The sequence below is a fragment of the Schistocerca americana genome, chromosome 5 (assembly GCF_021461395.2).
Source record: "Schistocerca americana isolate TAMUIC-IGC-003095 chromosome 5, iqSchAmer2.1, whole genome shotgun sequence".
Lineage (NCBI taxonomy): Eukaryota > Metazoa > Arthropoda > Insecta > Orthoptera > Acrididae > Schistocerca > Schistocerca americana.
The window spans coordinates 196105738-196126442 of NC_060123.1; positions in this window are offsets into that span (position 1 = coordinate 196105738).

Sequence of the window (20705 nt, forward strand, 5' to 3'; positions counted from 1 at the left end):
ATACGGAACGCCGTGCTGGATCCCAACGGAGTCGTGTCACTAGCAGTCGAGATGACAGGCATCTTATCCGCATGGCTGTAACGGATCGTGTAGCCGCGTCTCGATCCCTGAGTTAACACATGGGGACGTTTGCAAGACAACAACCATCTGCACGAAAAGTTCGGCGACGTTTGCAGCAGCATGGACTATCAGCTCGGAGACCTTGGCTAGGGTTACCCTTGACGCTGCATCGCAGACAGGAGCGTCTGCGATGGTGTACTCAACAACGAAACTGGGTGCACGAATGGCAAAACGTCATTTTTTTCGGATGAATCCAGGTTCTATTTACAGCATCATGATGGTCGCATCCGTGTTTGGCGACATTGCGGTGAACGCACATTGGAATCGTGTATTCGTCATCGCCATACTGGCGTATCACCCGGCGTGATAGTAGAGGGTGCCAATGTTTACACGGTCGGTCACCTCTTGTTCGCACTGACGGCACTTTGAACAGTGCACGTTACATTTCAGATGTGTTACGACCCGTAACTCTACCCTTTATTCGATCCCTGTGAAACCCTACATTTCAGCAGGATAATGCACGATCGCATGTTGCAGGTCCTGTACGGGCCTTTCTGGACACAGAAAATGTTCGACTGCTGCCCTGGTCAGCACATTCTCCAGATCTCCCAGCAACTGAAAACGTCTGGTCAATGATGGCCGAGCAACTGGCTCGTCACAATACGCCAGTCATTACTCTTGATGAACTGTGGTATCGTGTTGAAGCTGCATTGGTACCTGTACCTGTATACGCAACCCAAGCTCTGTTTGACTCAATGCCCAGGCGTATCAAGGCCGTTATTACGGCGAGAGGTGGTTGTTCTGGGTACTGATTTCTCAGGATCTACGCACCAAATTGCGTGAAAATGTAATCACATGTCAGTTCTAGTATAATATTTTTGTCCAATGAATACCCGTTTGTTATCTGCATTTCATGTTGGTGTAGAAATTTTAATGGCCAGCAGTGTACGTCTACTTTGAGACATATAAATGTTGCTTAAATACGCAGTGCATACATTCGTTTTGCCGCTGCGGGAAATGAGTGTCCAAAATGAGTTTTTGGCACTACAGTCTGTACAGAATTTTGAAATCAGAGCGATCAAAGTGTCAGATTGTCCTTATTGGTTGCCTTCCGTAATTCGGTCTGTTATTACTACCTGGAAATTGGAGAGTTCCGCATATGAGGAACTTAATTAAGTCACGGTAGTTGATTGATGATCTCCTCTTACAGCGAGCAACTTTCATCGTTGTATTTTACCCGAGGCCACAACCCAGCAGCTTTTTCGCACCATATTAAAAATAACGTTTGCGAGTGCTGGAAGTCCCACTGATAGGAAGGATCATTACTTTTATTGCCCTTTTAAATCAATTAGAAAGTGTAGAAGACTACATAATGGCAAATGTGGAATATTAGTTCATCCGAATCTACATCTGCACCTGCATGGATACTCCGCAGACCACCCTTATTTGCCTCGCAGAGAATTTTATCGAACCACCTTCACAATAATTCTCAATTATTTCTCAGTCAACCAGCGCGCGGACGAAAACGAACATCTACATTTTCCCGTGCGAGCTCGGATTTCCCTTATTTTATTACGACGATCCTTTCTCCCTTTGTAGGTCGGCGTCAACAAAATATTTTCGCATTCGGAGAAGGAAGTTGGTTATTGAAATTTCGAGACAGGAACCCGCCGCAACGAGAAAGGTCTTTCTTTTTATGCTGTACTCTCTAAACCCTATATATGTCCATGACATTCCCTCCCCAATTTCTCGGTAATACAAAAGGTGCTGCCCTCCTTTGAACTTTTTCGATGTCCTCCGTCAATCCTGTCTGATGCTCATCCCAGACCGCGCAGCAGTGCTTCAAAAGAGTACAGACAAGCGTAGTTTAGGCAGTCTCTTTAGTAGATGTATTGCATCTTGTAAGTATTCTGCCAATAAATAGCACTCTTTGGTTCGCCTCCCTCACAACATTCTCTGTGTGTTATTTTCAATTTAAATTGTTCGGGATCGTAATTTCTAGGTATTTACTTAAATTTACGGCCTTTAAATTTGATTGGTTTATCGTGTGACCGAAGTTTGACTGATTCCCTTTAGCACTCTGTGAATGACCTCATACTTTTGACGGTCAATTGACAATTTAGTAACCATATAGATATCTTTTCTAAATCTTTTTGCAATTTGTTTTGATTTTCTGATATCGTTACTAGACGATAAACGACAGCATCATCTGCAAACAACTTAAGACGGCTGCTCACATTGTCTCCTAAATCGTTTTCATTTATAAGGAGCAGCAGAGGACCTGTGACGCTACCTTGGGGAACGCCAGGAACCACTTCCGTTTTACTCGACGGCTTCGCGTCAGTTAGTACGGAGAGTGACCCCTCTGTTAGGAAATATCAAAAAAGTTGTTGAAATGGCTCTAAGCACTATGGGACTTAACATCTCAGGTCATCAGTCCACTAGACTTAGAATTACTTAAACCTAACTAACCTAATGACATCACACACATCCATGCCCGAGGCAGGATTCGAGCCTGCGAACGTAACAGCAGCGCGGTTCCGGACTGAAGCGCCTAGAACCGCTCGGCCACAGTGGCTGGCTGGGAAATACCAGTCCAGTTGCATAACAGAGACGATATTGTATAGGCATGCAATTTAATTGCAAGCCGCTTGTGACGTACGGTGCCGAAAGGCTTCTGGGTATCAAGAAATACGGAATCAATTTGAAATCCTTTGTCGATAACACTCATCACTTTGTGTGAATAAAAGAGCTAATTGTGTTTCACAAGAACAATCTTTTCTAAATCCGCTTTGACAGTGTGATAATACCCCGTTCTCTTCGAAGTAAATCACAATGTTCCAACAGCATACATGTTCCAAAATCCTGCTACATATCAAGGTTAATGACATGAGCCTGTAATTTACTGGATTACTCCTATTGGCTTTCTTGAATATTGATGTGACCTGTGCAACTCCCCAGTCTTAGGGTGGGATCTTTCGTGTAGGGAGCGGCTGTACATGATTTTTAAGAATGGAGCTATTGCGTCAGTACACTCTGAAAGGATCCTAACTGACATATATTCTAGACCGGAAGACAAGCTTTTATTAAATAATTAAAGTTGCTTCACTATTCCGAGGATACCTACAGCTAAGGTACTGATGGTGGCAAATGCTCCTGAATCGAAGTCTGGAATTAAGGAATACAATCTCGTTGCTACAAAAAAATGTATTGAGACTATTAATATACGACAGCAGTTACCTTCCTAGGATGAACTTGTGTTGGGCTTATCCAAAAAGGAACGGACTGGAGAGTGTAAACCAAAAATCACTATAGGGGTCCTAACATTGATGCGTAAGGAGAAGGATGTGGTAGCTATAAGAACGCCGAGGCCGGAAACTTGCCCCTAGAGGGACATGTGTGCGTACAGAAACACACATGACCATAGACTGAGCACGTGCGCTCCTCGACCGTCCACTGCACTCAGTCATGCTGCAAACAGAGAAATGAAGCATTCAGAACAGGAGCAAAGGTGTGTAGTGCGTTTTCTTACTGCAGAAGGATGAGGGGCATGAATATTCAGCAAAGAATGGCACAAGTGCATGGTGAACACTGCACGTCCATTGCAAGGTGGGACGCGTGTGCATCCGATTCGAGGAAGAACGGATGTCGTTGGTCGATGCCGCACGATCTGAATGCCACATCGCATTACCGGTAGCATTGTCAGGCAGGTGCATTTCCCCTTATTGAAGACCAGTGTTAAAATGATACTCCTCGCCCGAATGGTCGAACCGAACGTCGGAACTGCAACGGAGACTCAGTGCTATTCTTCGATAAATTCCCGTTCCGTGCACTCCTTCCGCTGTCAGGGAATGCAGTACATCCCTTAGTTATTTTTTTGATGTCTTCATTTGTCTGTTATCAGCACCCCGTCAAATTTAGTGGTAAGATGGCCCAGGTTGATATTTCGTCAAAAAATGAGCTCATGTCAAGCATGAAAACAGGGAAAAAGTGTACTGAACTGTGGAAAAAGAAGCACAATAGGAACAATGAACAGTCCTAGCGCAAGATGTGCAACATCGAACAAATTTAAACAGCCAGGGTGTCTTGCTTCTGTAGTCACGGTTTTGGACTACGAAGCAGAAAATCCGTTTTCAGATTTCTCTCGTGCCCCCACCACTTATTTTTTTTTATTTTATTTTTTTTTTACAAATTCTGTGTTGTGGTGTATAGCCCGTTTCCAACAATTGCCAAGACTACAGAAGATGAACAGATACAGTAACTAGGTCGTTTAAGTTTTTATGTTGGTAACGCCACGTAGCGCTCTATATTAAAGTCACTGACTGTGCTGTGTGAAGTCTGTGGCTGGTTTGCATTGTTGGAATATTCGCTATTGTAGTGTTTGGCAGTGGATGTGAACAGCGCGTAGCGTTGCGCAGTTGGAGGTGAGCCGCCAGCAGTGGTGGATATGGGGAGAGAGATGGCAGAGTTTTGAGAGCGGACGATCTGGATGTGTGTCCGTCAGAAGAACGAAATTTGTAAGACTGGATGTCATGAACTGATATATATCTGATGACTTTTGAACATTATTAAGGTAAATACATTGTTTGTTCTCTATGGTTCAAATGGCTCTGTGCACTATGGGACTTAACTTCTGAGGTCATCAGTCTCCTAGAACTTAGAACTACTTAAACCTAACTAACCTAAGGACATCACACACATCCATGCCCGAGGCAGGATTCGAACCTGTTACCATAGCGGTCGCGCGGTTCCAGACTTTAGCACCTAGAACCGCTCGGCCACCCCGGCCGGCTCTACAATCATTCCTCAACAATAGCTGTAGTCGAGGAATAATGTTGTGAACAGCACTGTAAAGCATGTCCGGAGTTATGGTGAGTCATTGGCGTCGGATGTTGTCTTTCAGATGTCGGTCGATCACGATACACTTGCGACTTGAGGTAACTCCAAAGCCAATAATCGCACGGACTGAGGTCTGGGGAGCTGGAAGGCCAAGCATGACGAAAGTGGCGGCTGAGCACACGATCATCACCAAACGACGCGCGCAAGAGATCTTTCACGCGATTAGAAATATGGGATGGAGTACCACCTGCAAAAACATCGTACGTTCCAACAGGTGTTTATCAGACAGACTGGGGGTGATGCGATTCTGTAACATATCGGCGTACCTCTCACCCGTCACGGTAGTAGTTACAAAACCAGAATCACGCATTTCCTCGAAGAAAAAAGGCCCGATAACGGTAGATGTGGTAAATCCAACCCATACCGTGACTTTCTCGTCGTGTAGTGGAGTTTCCACGATAGTTCTAGGATTTTCGGTAGCCCAAATTCTGCAGTTGTGGGCGCTGACAGACCCTCGGAGCGTGAAGAGAGCTTCGTCGGTCCACAACACGTTACTCAACCAATCGTCATCTTCCGCCATCTTTTGAAACGCCCACACAGCAAATGCCCTCCGCTTCACTAAATCGCCAGGTAACAGTTCATGATGCCGAGAGATTTTGTACGGATAGCATCGGAGGGTGCGCCTCAGTGCCAACCAAACAGTAGTGTATGGAATGCCGGTGCGACGTGCAACTGCACGAGCGCTGACTTCCCCGTGCACAGACGAACCCGCTACAGTTTTTTCCTGAACTGTCTCAGGAGCATTACGTCGTGAGCTCGGTCGGCCACTACGGGGTCTATCGTCTAAACAACCCGTGGCTTCGAACTTCGAAATCATTCTCGTCACAGCTGCATTTGTCAACGGACCTTTATCTGTTCGAATCCCCTTACTATGGCGATAGGATGGTAACACTGAATAGCACATTCCCCATTCTGGTAATACAGCTGCACTAAAAGCGCCTTTTCAGGTAACGTCAACATGCTGCGACTGCTAGCGCATCTGATTCTCTCTCTCATTACAGTTCTTTTATACACGATTGTCATGCACAGTCACTGACGTGTTGCTGTCCAGCGCCATCTGTCAGACATTTTGTGAATTTTGTGTTTTTTTTTGTTTTTTTTTTGTTCTCATAAAATCCCATTCATTCCAAGCATGTGTGTCAATTTTTACCTCTCTATCTACATTATTCCGTGGTTTACTAAGTTTTCAAATTTATACAGACTTTTTGATCACCCGGTATATGTATACAAACCCTCGTAGCATTCTCGCGCCCTCAGTGTTCCGACGTTTCAACTGGTAGAAGTCGTTGTAGCTGTCCATTGCAATTGGCTGTGACAGAAACGCTGACGGAAAATTGGTTTCGATGTCGGTACCACGCTGCAGCGCGGACAGTGCTTCACGCACGCGGCGTGCAGACACCGCGATGCAGCGAAGCTCGGCGCTGCCGCCTCATCTGGAGCACGGTGAGCCGGCAGCCAGCTCGCCCGCGGGCGCGTCCGTCCCGCAGTGCCGCCAACTCTCCGGCTCGCAATTACAATCTGCGCGCGCATTGTCCGCCGGCGGGCGCGCCCGCACTCGAGCTGCAATTACCAGCCGAGGACTCTGGCTGTCACGGCCGCATTCACGGCGCCTGTCCTGCCCCCCCCCCCCCACCCCACCCCTACCCGACCGTCCGCCACCTCTCCACTCCGCTCTTCTCTGTTTCACAATTTTTCCTCTCTGCCGCCCCAGACCGGGCTCGCCGTCCTCCCCACGAACCCACATTCCCTCGCATTCCGGCAGGCGCCGCGCTGAAGAGTGCCGGCCTGCTCCCCTGGGATCGATCACCGGGCCGCGAGCTCTCCTGGTTCGGAGAGTCCGCAGGTACTTGGCGAAGCGTTTTACGGCCGAGAGGTGCTCGCGCGACTTCAGGTTCGTCAATCACGAGTGACCGGAGAGGCTTTCGCGTTAGTCGGACGGCTGCAGCACGAGGTCGGGCCGCGCGGGAAGCCTCGGCACCTTTACGGTCCATCCGCAGCCACAACGGTTAACTTTTAGGTGCTTTTCGCAACTCCGAGCTCGGTGCGAGAAATAAAGAGTGCACCAAATCACAGACGCCCCTGTGATCCCCCATTTAGCGACTACATTACGAAACCAGTTTGCTGACGAAACGTCAGATTTCGCTTATGGCTTTAAGGATATTATTTTGCAAGTATAATTTCGGTGTCACACCACAGATAATGGATGTCTTTGCTGATAGTACGGCAGGAGGAGCTTCCATTTATTTGGGAGGGATAGACTGTTGTCACTCAACGGTACCACATAAAATTGTCACCGTGGTCTAGAGCAGGGGTTCTCAAACTTTTTCATGGCGCCCACCTCCGGACCATAAATTATTCTATCCCCCCCTCCCTATTTTTCATCCTTTCCTCAGCGTTTATCATAATTGACACAAAACAGCTCACGGTATCTATCTACTTCTATTTATTATTGTAACAATCACTTACAATAATAATAATAATTGGGCAGTATCCTTTGAGCATATCAGATTTACATATCTTTTGAAACTTATCATTCAAAGGTGGAAAAAGTTAACCACTGCTATTTCATACACTACTGGCCATTAAAGCTGCTGCACCAAGAAGAAATGCAGATGATAAACGGGTATTCATTGGACACATATACTAGAACTGACATGTGATCATTGCTAGTTCATACACTACTGGCCATTAAAGCTGCTGCACCAAGAAGAAATGCAGATGATAAACGGGTATTCATTGGACAAATATACTAGAACTGATATGTGATTACATTTTCACGCAATTTAGGTGCATAGATTCTGAGAAATCAGTACCCATAACAACCACCTCTGCCCGTAATAACGGCCTTAATACGTCTGGGCATTGAGTCAAACAGAGCTTGGATGGCGTGCACAGGTACAGCTGCCCATGCAGCTTCAACACGATACCTCAGTTCATCAAGAGTAGTGACTGGCGTATTGTGATCAGCCAGTTGCTCGGCCACCACTGACCAGACTGTTTCAATTGGTCAGAGATCTGGAGAATGTGCTGGCCAGGGTAGCAGTCGAACATTTTCTGTATCCAGAAAGACCCGTACAGAACCTGCAACATGCAGTCGTGCATTGTCCTCCTGAAATGTAGGGTTTCCCAGGGATAGAATGAAGGGTAGAGCCACGGGTCGTAACACATCTGAAATGTAATGTCCACTGTTCAAAGTGCCGTCAGTGCGAACAAGAGGTGACCGAGACGTGTAGCCGATGGCACCTCATACCATCACGCCGGGTGATACGCCAGTATGGCGATGGCGAATACACGCTTGCAATGTGCTTTCACCGCCATGTCGCCAAACACGGATGCGACCATAATGATGCTGTAAACAGAATCTGCCATTCGTGCACCCAGGTTCGTCGTTGAGTACACCATCGCAGGCACTCCTGTCTGTGATGCATCGTCAAGGGTAATCGCAGTCATGGTCTCCGAGCTGGTAGTCCATGCTGCTGCAAACGTCGTGCAGATGGTTGTTGTCTTGCAAACGTCCCCATATGTTGACACATGGATCGAGACGTGGCTGCACGATCCGTTACAGCCATGCGGGTAAGATGCCTGTCATCTCGACTGCTAGGGATATTATGCCGTTGGGATCCAGCACGTCGTTCCGTATTATCTTCCTGAAACCACCGATTCCATATTCTGCTAACAGTCATTGGATCTCGGTCAACGCGAGCAGCAATGTCGCGATACGATAAACCGCAATCGCGATAGGCTACAATCCGACCTTTATCAAAGTCGGCAACGTGATGGTACGCATTTCTCCTCCTTACACGAGGCATCACAACAACGTTTCAGCGGCAACGCCGGTCAACTGCTGTTTGTGTATGAGAAATAGGTTGTAGGTGTCGCCACCGACGCCAGCCTTGTGTGAAGGCTCTGAAAAGCTAATCATTTGCATATCACAGCATCGTTTTCCTGTCGGTTAAGTTTCGCGTCTGTAACACGTTATCTTTGTGGTGTAGCATATTTAATGGCCAGTATTGTAAATTACCGTGGACGCATGTACAGTTATTCATAAATTACTATGGCTGCCTGTACTGTTATTGGAACTGAACAAACATGAGTACTTCACTAAATATTTTTATAAAAATTAGTTAATGAAAGTTAAATTGCTTCCATATTATATGTTACTTTTAATTCATTTAGAATTTTTAATATTTAAAATATTACGGTGATACAAAAATCAACAATTAAACGCCAATTTACTGAGACTGATAATCGAAAAAGAAGATAAATAAGTGTCTGTTATTTACAATATATTCTGATAGTCATAGTTACAAGGACGTGACGGTCACATTGTCACGCAGTTTATATTCGTTAGTCGCTTTAAATGTTTGGTAAGTTGGTAACCCTGCAGATGATCGGTGACAGGGGCTTCGTGATGAGATACACTGATCATGCAGAACATTATGACCAAGTACCTAATAGTCGGTATGTCCACGTTTGGCACGCATAACAGCGGCGAGGCGTCCTGGCATGGAAGCTACTAGGCCTTTGTAAGTCGCTGAAGGGAGTTGACACCACACCTGCACACACAGGTCACCTACTTCTCGTAAATTCCGGGGAGGGGGCGATGACATCTGACGTCACGCTCAATCACAACCCACATATGTTTGATCTAGTCACGTAGGGCGAACGCGGGGGGAGGGGGGGGGGCAGTGCACCAACTAGAACTCGCCACTGTGTTCCTCAGACGATTCCATTACAATCTTGGCCTTGTGACACGGAGCATTACCTTGTTGAAAAATACCGTTGCCGTCCGGAAACATGACTGTCATGAAGGGGTGTACGTGGTCAGCACCCAGCGTACGATACTCCATGGTGCCGCGCACGAGGTCCACTGGATTCATGCATGTCCGCATGAATGGCCCCAGAGCATAATGGTGCCGCTACAAGCTTGTCTCCGCCCCGCAGCACAGATGTCACGGGCCTGTTCCCCTAGTAGACGACGGATTCGCGCCCTCCCATCGGTATGAGATTCATCAGATCATGCAACGCTCTGCCACTGCAACAACGACCAGTGCCGATGGTCACGTGCTCATTTCAGTCGTAGCTGCCGATGTCGTGGTGTTAACATTGGCACATGCGTGGGCCGTTGGCTGTGAAGGCCCATCTTTAGGAGTTTTCGATGCACTCTATGTTCAGACACATTCGTACTCTGGCAGGCAGTAAAGTCTGGTGTTAGTTCCGTCACAGTTCACCACCTGTCCCGTTTTACCAGTCCGCCCGGCCTCGACAGCCGAGATCTTTAATGAGAGGTGGCCGCCCATGGCCACGACGTCTTGACGTGGTTGCACCTCGGTTTCGCCACGTGTTGAAGAGACTCACCACCGCACTCCTCGAACCCCCAACAAGTCGTGCAGTTTCCGAAATGTTCGTGCCGAGCCTCCGGGCCACCACAATCTACCCTCGGTCAAACTCAGATAGATCGCACGTCTTCCCCATTCTGCCCTCGGAAAGCAAGCTGACTCAGGCTACACGCACCGTGCGTGTCCGGCTAGCAGTCATTCCTCGCTAGGTGACGCTGCTATCGCCTGAACTGGTTTATATCGATAGTAGATCGGTGGTCATAATGTTCTGGCTGATCAGTGTATTACTAGTGGCTCTTCTCAGTATTCCTCCTGACAGGATATATTGGCCAGTTCTTGTCAAATGAGACAGGAGGTCAGTTTGGTTCAGGGGGATGAGAACCTGACACTAGTAGTCCCTGTGCATCGGAGATCTTTCTCTTACGTAATATGAAATGTAAACATTTCAATGGAAGCCAGCCTCTATTATTCTATGCCCCACCCCAGGATGGTGCCCCCCTACCCCACTTGGAGGAAGGGTGGTCTACTAGAGGGGGCTGTGTGGAAAAATTGTGTCGTCTCCTGGGAAGCCTTCTAAAAACCGTAGTAAATTGTTAGAGAAACTACAGGTGAACTGTGTCAATACCGAACAAAACTATACGTGTTATGTACACAAATGTGCTGCCAATGATAGAATATTATTTTTGAACGAGAAAAACTCTCCATCTTTACGCGTTTTGAATATAAAAATATTAATAATAAGTATACGTGTGTGTAAAATAGTACTAAGAATAACAAAGACTATATCACATCATGGAATGTCTACATAACTGCGTGATAATGGCTTGGATGGATAAAATGATTATTCTGGTGTCGGCTCTCGATCCTTCTAGACCCTTCTGGACGAGTTTGTTTCCGAACGCACGATTTTGTTAACTTTCGTAAGTTTTTTCGGAATATATGTATAAAAGTATTTGTCCTTGTAATCTTATTTTATACCTCCCCCTCCATGTGAATATAATTAAGTGGAAGTAATTAATTATCGTTGGAACTCGACTAGAAGACAGTTCGATAGCAGGGCCCTGTCAAGGAGAGTGAAAGAACGGATGGAGGTTCGGGACACTGTCTTTCCATTACGGGGGGAAACTCCACCTAAAAGGCGGATATATCAGCGATGATCCATGACATGAGGGTGCAGAAGGAAACGGAAAAGTACATAATGCGTATCCACAGGTCATGTGGCGTGTAACTGAAAAAAATGTAATGATCTCTTTAATGCCAAGAGATTCCAGACTATTCCCATTCACATCTCTGAAAGGGGATTGCCACGAGGGAGGTAATCATGAGAAATGGTCTAAATAAGCGACGAAAGGGTAACATTCTAGGAGCCGGACTGTCTAATGTCAGAAGTATCAGTGTGGTGCAGAAGCTAGAAAATCTGAAAATGGAAATGCAAAGGATTAGTATCGATACAGTGGGTGTCAGTGAAGTGAAATGGAATGAACATAAGGATTTATGGTGAGATGAATATGGGATGAAATCAACAGAAACACAGAATAGTGCATAGGGAGCAGGATCCATAATGAATAAGAAGCTAGGGCAGAGAGTGAGTTATCGTGAAAAGTAAAGTGATAAAACTGTTCTCACCAGAACCAGTGACAACAAACCAACGCCAATAACACTAGTTCAGATAGAGAAGACGACGTCAAAAGCAGAAGAACAAGCGATAATGTAGACGAGGATACTGACCTTGTAATTCAGTATGTAAAGTGAGACGGAAATCTAATAATGAAACACGGTTCAAATGGTTCTGAGCACTATGGGACTTAACTTCTGAGGTCATCAGTCCCCTAGAACCTAGAACTAATTAAACCTAACTAACCTAAGGACATCACACACATCCATGCCCGAGGCAGCATTCGAACCTGCGACAGTAGCGGTGGCGCGGGTCCAGACTGTAGCGCCTAGAAACGCTGGGCCACTCCGGCCGGCGAAATCTAATAATCATGAGTGACTGGAACGCTCTAGTAGGTGAAGGAATAGAAGACGAAGTCAGAGGCAGAATGAACTCTGTAATAATTTACATAACAATTCTGCAGTTCACGTTTAAGTGCTCTGCCGGAGGTTCACCAAATCACTTCCAGACAATTTCTTTACCTATGATTTTGGGTGTGGTCCGCCTTTAGCAAAACACAATTTGGTTTTTTATCCCAAACATGTCTCACTGCAGTTGCAGCATCATTAGTGTTTTTTTTATTTTATTGCTGTTATACATAACGAGTGTTTTTTGCTGTTTATATAGATGTAAATAGTAGTTTTTACATGGTAGTTACAGATTTCTGAAGAGCACATAAAATTATGTATTCATACATTTTTACCACATGATGTGGTTTTCCTGCTGTGTTACGTTCCCACAATACCCTTGGCTCTTCAGTGTAAAAGATACTATTATAGATATATGTTTATATGAAAATACATGTTATTACCAACTGTACAATTACCTAATAGTTAATCCAATAGCCGCCCTTATCGATTATAGCTTGGCACCTTTTTGGCATGCTTTCCACGAGATTTTTGCATATTCTCTCGACAACGATCTCCCTATCGTCCCGATTTTGTATGACGGTTACTTCAAAGTATACACTGGCCTTGCATTAAGCTTTATCATACTATGCGACCAAACATTTCCGATCAGATTTGCACCCGCTAGACATTGCAAGCCAGTCCATCGTGGACACCCGATTGCCTTGTTTCCACGCCTTATCGAGGCGGCTACCATGTTTCACATCACTATCCTCTTGAAGCAACCTGTTTGCCTCGTTCGAGCCAAGTAGGATTTAATTTCTGCTTAAAAACACTCTCTATCTCTTTGTCTTCAGTTTTAGTTGTCGAGCACGTTAGCCCTCTCTCCGGCAAATCATCCACGTTTCCAACCTCTAAATATTGTTTCATTCACTTCGCAAAGTCTTTGACTTTATAAGAATTTTGGCAGCAGCTCCGCACGAAAGCTTTGGTCCCTTTGAATGATTTACAAGGAACACTGGCTCGTGACGCTTGAGATATTTGGCACTCATTTTAAACTGCAACTGACAAAACAAAACATTCAACTCTCACACTGTTTATTTATACACTGTGCGAAAGTGGATTCAGTGCATATTCGCGACGACTACCAGAGACGTTGCTGCGAACGTTGCATTTAAAATTATGGCGTACGCTATCTTGTGGAACTGACTGTAAGTTTTCTTCTCGTTATTCCTCTCGTGTTTGACATTTATTTTTCTCGTTTATCACAGAGTGTAGCAGAGTGAGGTCTAGGATATTAAAGTGAAGAATAAGGACTCAAAACATTTATTAATTAAACGTATACAATATGCAAACACATATTTGTAAGAAACAAAGCTTATACACCAAAAAGTAGAGAGAAACCATTTACATAACTGCAATAACGCAATGACAGTATTATGAACAGGATGGATTAGAGACGTTTAGTCGCAGGCAGGCGCAACAGAAAGACTGCTATACAAGTGAGCTTTAGGACATAAGGCCTTCTAAAGGTGACAACACAAACACATGCACACATTCACGCAAGCACAACTCACACAACTATCATCACTGACTCGGCGGATAAAAACAGTGGTCATGTGCGTGTGAGCTGTGCTTGTTTACATGTGTGAGTTTTTTTTACCTTTAGAAAAAGGCCTTTTGGCCGAAAGCTCATTTGTTTAAAGGTCTTTCCGTTGTGCCTGTCTGCGACTCAACATCTCCATTGCATGGTGAGTAGCAATCTGTTCTTTTCGTGATATTGTCATTATTCCATTCTGTATTTCTATTTTTCAGTAATAAAGTGATTGACACTACTAGCTAATTAGACGGAGGGTGTGTCCACAGCATACAAGCCATCATTACTTGAGTTCCATACTGATCATTTAGTTACAGGTTATGTGAGAAAACGACACTGGTCATCTGAAAAAATAAATAATGTTAGCGTTGGCTTGGATTGTTGTTGTGGTCTTCAGTCCTGAGACTGGTTTGATGCAGCTCTCCGTGCTACTCTATCCTGTGCAAGCTCCTTCACCTCCCAGAACCTACTGCAACCTACATCCTTCTGAATCTGCTTAGTGTATTCATCTCTTGGTCTCCCTCTACGACTTTTACCCTCCACGCTGCCCTCCAATACTAAACTGGTGATCCCTTGATGGCTCAGAATATGTCCTACCAACCGATCCCTTCTTCTAGTAAACTTGTGCCACAAACTTCTCTTCTTCCCAATCCTATTCAATACTTCCTCATTAGTTATGTGATCTACCCATCTAATCTTCAGCATTCTTCTGTAGCACCACATTTCGAAAGCTTCTATTCTCTTCTTGTCCAAACTATTTATCGTCCATGTTTCACTTCCTTTGTAATTCTCTCCAAACAAATACTTTCAGAAACGATTTCCTGACACTTAAATCTATACTCGAGTTTCCCTTTCTCAGAAATGCTTTCCTTACCATTGCCAGTCTACATTTATATCCTCTCTACTTCGACCATCATTAGTTATTTTGCTCCCCAAATAGCAAAACTCCTTTACTACTTTAAGTGTGTCATTTCCTAATATAATTCCCTCAGCATCACCCGACTTAATTCGACTACACTCCATTATCCTCGTTTTGCTTTTGTTGAAGTTCATCTTATATCCTCCTTTCAAGATCCTGTCCATTCCGTTCAACTGCTCTTCCAAGTCCTTTGCTGTCTCTGACAGAATTACGTCATCGGCAAACCTCAAAGTTTTTATTTCTTCTCCATGGATTTTAATACCTAATCCGAATTTTTCTTTCGTTTCCTTCACTGCTTGCTCAATATAGAGATTGAATAACATCGGAGAGAGGCTACAACCCTGTCTCACTCCCTTCCCAACCACTGCTTCCCTTTGATGTCCCTCGACTTTTATAACTGCCATCTGGTTTCTGTACAAATTGTAAATAGCTTTTCGCTCCCTCTATTTTTCCCCTGCCACCTTCAGAATTTGAAAGAGAGTATTCCAGTCAACATTGCCAAAAGCTTTCTCTAAGTCTACAAATGCTAGAAACGTAGGTTTGCCTTGGTTTGGCTTGCATAGGAGTTTAAAATTCTTATCCGATTAACCTGCTCTTGTGGTTATTAAATTCCTTCCAGAAACGTTCCAGATATGGACATTATAAAGGAGTCCCAACTCGAAGTTAAGCTCTTCATATTACATTAACAAATCCAAACAACATAATCCGTAATATAATTACTGTATACAAGAGAACCTGCCCTAAAACAAAACTAATTCAGATCAAGGTTCAACGTTCAACCAGCAAATCAGTAAAATAACTTACAATAACACCTCATTATACTACTATCAAGAGGAGCCTCAATTACATTTAAAAGCCCAATGCAATTTGGTAGATATAAAAGAACTTATAACACCCGCCGACTAACCACTACAAGATAATTCTGAAAATAATACAGATAAAACCCTTCCATCACACTTCCTCACCACCACTGTGGTCTAAAGTATTGAATCAGTTTAATACAGTAAACCCCAGTGCGAATCTTATTTCGAGATGCCACTTCTTACAAATGGCCGGTGCGATATTAACGCCACAGACCCACAGTGGTAACAAGTTCATAAACACAAGTCCCAGTGCCTAGCTACCATGGTTTAATCCACACTTTCCAAATATATGACTGCTAGTAGATGAAAATTATTGCAGTACTATATTAGTATTTCGTCCTTTCATTTGGCGCAGACTTCAGTGGGAGATGATTTTAATTCTTTCCACAACAAAATTCTGTCTCGAAATGTGGCAGAAAATCAAAAGAGATTTAGACTGCATGTAAATTACTCCATCAGAAAGACACACTCAATACCTTCTCGACATGATGGAAACTGTAATGTTATCAAAGATAGAACCACTAAAGCGGAGTTTCTAATCATTGTTTCCCGAAATTCCTTCACGAAAGTAGACGCAGTAAATACTCCGGTATTCGTATCGAGAGCAGCTGCCTGCATGAATAACTTAGAAGCACATATAGTCGGTATAGCGAAGCAGCTTATACCACTTCATAAAGTAAAGCCTTCCGGTGGTGTCTGTTATATCAGTTAGGTGCCTATGTGACTATGCTGATGTAACAGCTCCATTTCTAGTAGGCACATATACCCGCTCACTCATCGAAATACCCGTACCTTGGGATTGGAAAAGTGCACTGATCACATCAACAAACAAACAAGGAAATAGAAGTAATACGCTGAATTACAGCCCCACATTAGTGACCTCGATTTGCAGTAGGATATTGGAACAGATACTGTGTTCGAACGTTACATAAATTACCTCGGGAAAAAACGATATGTTGCCACATAGTCAACACAGACTCTGAAAATACCGATCCTGTGAAATATACGTGTACCTAGCTGTATATACACATTAAGTAATGAGTGGAATTGGCGGGGGATTTCGGAATGGTTCCATATTTCTAGAGTTCCAGAAGGCTTTTGACTCTGTTCCTCGGAAGCAGTTTCTTATCAAATTGCTTGCCTACTATCATCGCTGTTGTGCGAGTATGTTCGTGATTTGCTGGTGTTGTAGGCCACCTGCTGACCTTAATCTATGTAAACTATTCAGAAGACAATCTCACCAACCCTTAGACCGTGTTTTATTGGCAGAAGATTTAAAAGGTTCAACATATCTGCTAAAGAGAGTGGTTACATTACGCATATCCGTTCGCTTCTGCTGTATTTCTTTATGGGATCCTTACCGTGTAGGTGTGAAGGAGGACTACGCAAAATTTCAATGAACTACAGCTCGTTCTCTACTACTGCGAGCAAGGAGGGTGAGTATCACGGATATATCGATGATGTTTCATTGAACTGTTCGCACGTTGATACTTGCTGATGGCCCAGCACTGACATCTGCAGCAATCTGCGGAAGGGTTTCACTGCTGCTCTTCAGTCGTCGTTGGTCCCATTATTCCAAGAACTTTTTCCCGCTGCAGCGATATCGGAGATTTGATGTTTCATCGGATTCCTGAGTGTCACGGCACAGTCTTGAAATAATCGTACGGGAAAATCGCCACTTCATCGCTACCTCGGAGATGCTGTGTCCCATAGCTCGTGCGAGGACTATAACACCACGTTCAGACTCACTTAAACATTGATAACCTACCGTTGTAGCAGCAGAAAACAATGTGACGACTGCACCAGACACTTGTTGTCTTACACAAAGTGGTCCATTGATTGTGACCGGGCCAAATATCTCACGAAATAAGCATCAAACGAAAAAACTACAAAGAACGGAACTTGTCTAGCTTCAAGGGGAAAACCAGATGGCGCTATGGTTGGCCCGCTAGATGGTGCTGCCATAGGTCAAACGGATATCAACTGCGTTTTTTTAAAATAGGAACCCACATTCTTCATTACATATTCGTGTAGTACTTAAAGAAATATGAAAGTTTTAGTTGCACGACTTTTTTCGCTTTGTGGTAGAGGCGCTGTAACAGTCACAAACGCATAAGAAAGTCGTATCACGTAACATTCCGGCAGTGCGGACAGTATTTGCTTCGTGATACATTACCCGTGTTAAAATGGACCGTTTACCAATTGCGGAAAAGGTCGATATCGTGTTGATGTATGGCTATTGTGATAAAAATGCCCAATGGGCGTGTATGTATATACTGCTCGGTATCCTGGGCGACATCATCCAAGTGTCCGGACCGTTCGCCGGATAGTTACGTTATTTAAGGAAACAGGAAGTGTTCAGCCACATGTAAAACGTCAACCACGACCTGCAACAAATGATGATGCCCAAGTAGGTGTTTTAGCTGCTGTCGCGGCTAATCCGCACATCAGTAGCAGACAAATTGCACGATAATAGGGAATCTCAAAAACGTCGGTGTTGAGAATGCTACATTAACATCGATTGCATATTTCTCTGCACCAAGAATTGCATGGCGACGACTTTGAACGTCGTGTACAGTTCTGCCACTGGGCACAAAAGAAATTACGGGACGATGACAGATTTTTTGCACGCGTTCTATTTAGTGACGAAGCGTCATTCACCAACAGCGGTAACGTAAACCTGCATAATATGCACTATTGGGCAACGGAAAATCGACGATGGCTGCGACAAGTGGAACATCGGCGACCTTGGCGGGTTAATGTATGGTGCGGCATCATGGGAGGAAGGATAATTGACCCCCATTTTATCGATGGCAATCTAAATAGTGCAATTTATGCTCATTTCCTACATAATGTTCTACCGATGTTACTATAAGATGTTTCACTGCGTGACAGAATAGCGATGTAGTTCGAACATGATGGATGTCCGGCACATAGCTCGCGTGCGATTGAGGAGGTACTGAATAGCATATTTCATGACAGGTGGATTGGCCGTCGAAGCACCTTGGCCCGCACGTACACCGGATCTGACGTCCCCGGATTTCTTTCTGTGGTGAAAGTTGAAGGATATTTGCTATCGTGATCCACCGACAACGCCTGACAACATGCGACAGCGCATTGTCAATGCATGTGCGAACATTACGGAAGGCGAATTACTCGCTGTTGAGAGGACTGTCGTTGCACGTATTGCCAAATACATTGAGGCTGACGGACATCATTTAGAGTATTTATTGTATTAATGTAGTATTTACAGGTAACCACGCTGTAACTGGAACAACCGAAAAAAAAATGTTCAAACGTACGTACGCTCTATATTTTAATTTACAAAACCTACCTGTTACCAACTGCTTGTCTAAAATTGTGAGCCATACGTTTCTGACTGTTACAGCGCCATCTATCACAAAGCGGAAACAGTAGTCCAACTAAAACATTCATATTTCTTTACGTACTACACGACTATGTAATAAAAAATGGGGGTCCTATCTCAAAAAAGCGCAGTTGATATCCGTTTGACCTATGACAGCGCCATCTAGGCGGTGAACCATAGCGCCATCTGGTTTCCCCCTTCAAACTACACAAGTTTCGTTCTTTCCAGTTTTTTCGTTTGACGCTTATTTCATGAGGTATTTGGACCGGTCACGATCAGTGGACCACCCTGTACAAGCGTTGTCGACCGCAGCGCCATATTATGCCTGTTTACATGTCTCTGTATTTGAATACGCATGCCTATACCAGTTTGTTCGGCACTTCAGTGTATTTCATGCAGATAATGGTATACACTTTCTTATGGAACTGACTGTAGTCGAAATCTGAGAAATTCTTACGTAGTATGTCGGGAATAAGAATTTCAGTGAGAAAGGAGGTTGTGAACGCTGCAGACTATTCTCAAACGCAAAGCAATTCGCGATGTTGTGTAGATCACTGACTGGTTGTTAACGCTGGAGGTTAGCTTCAAAGAAGTCGTTGTAAAACGCCTTTGGTGGGGAACCTGCGATACGCAGCAAATACCCGGAGATTGACGTGTAGGCGCGCGCCGGCGGGGCGCCGTGGAGCGCCGGCAGCTGGCCCGGCGGCGGCGTCGCGACGTCCAATTTGGTGGGACTGCTGGGCGCTCGCCGGGCCACCCTTTGGCTGGCGGACAGCGCCGAAATTTAATCAGGGGCTGCTCAGCGCCCGGAACGCTGACAAATGTCTGGCGCCGGCGGCTGTTATTGGCTGCAGGCCGCCGACGCCCCCGGAATGCGTCGCCGGCGAGCGTCGCGGCGCGGCGGCCGGCGCGCCAGGTGTCCTAGCAACCGCCCCGGGCGCCCAACCCCGTGTTTTGTTACGGTTGCAGCGGCGCCCCGCGTCGCAGCCGAGAACGGCAGGAACGAAATCCAGCTGGTAGCTGCCGACCTGTTCGGGGTAGGTCCGAACACACGACGAATTTCTTCTCGGCAAGAGAATTGTACTGTTTCGGTGTCGACGAAGGAAACGCAAATTTTTCGTCAGAGCAGCACCGATACCTTTGTATCACAGCTATCGGCGTCGGTAGGGCTCAGAGGCCACTCTGCTGATAAAGAGATGTCATACTCTACGGGCGTGCAAACAGCGTCGCAGACTTCCGACGTGGCCGCGTTACATACCAGCAAACACTCTAGGTATTCTGGGTGACTAAAAAAGAGTTACATATTGCTGCAAGAGCAAATCTAGAAGAAAAATTTTTCATAATTCTATGTGTGAAAAGCGATGCCTATTGATAGGTCAGCCTAATGTGTAGTATTTACCCTAAAGCGCCAAAGAAACTGGTATAGGCATGGGTACTGAAATACAGGGATAGGTAAACAAGCAGATACGGCGCTGCGGTCGGGTAACTTCAGTATAAGACAACAAGTGTCTGGCGCTGTTGTTAGATCGGTTAATGCTGCTACAATGGCAGGCTACCAAGATTTAAGGTGGCTTGAACGTGGTGTCAAGGTCGGAGCTGGAGCCATGGGACACAGCATCTCCGAGGTAACGATGAATTGGGGATTTTCCCCTACGACCAC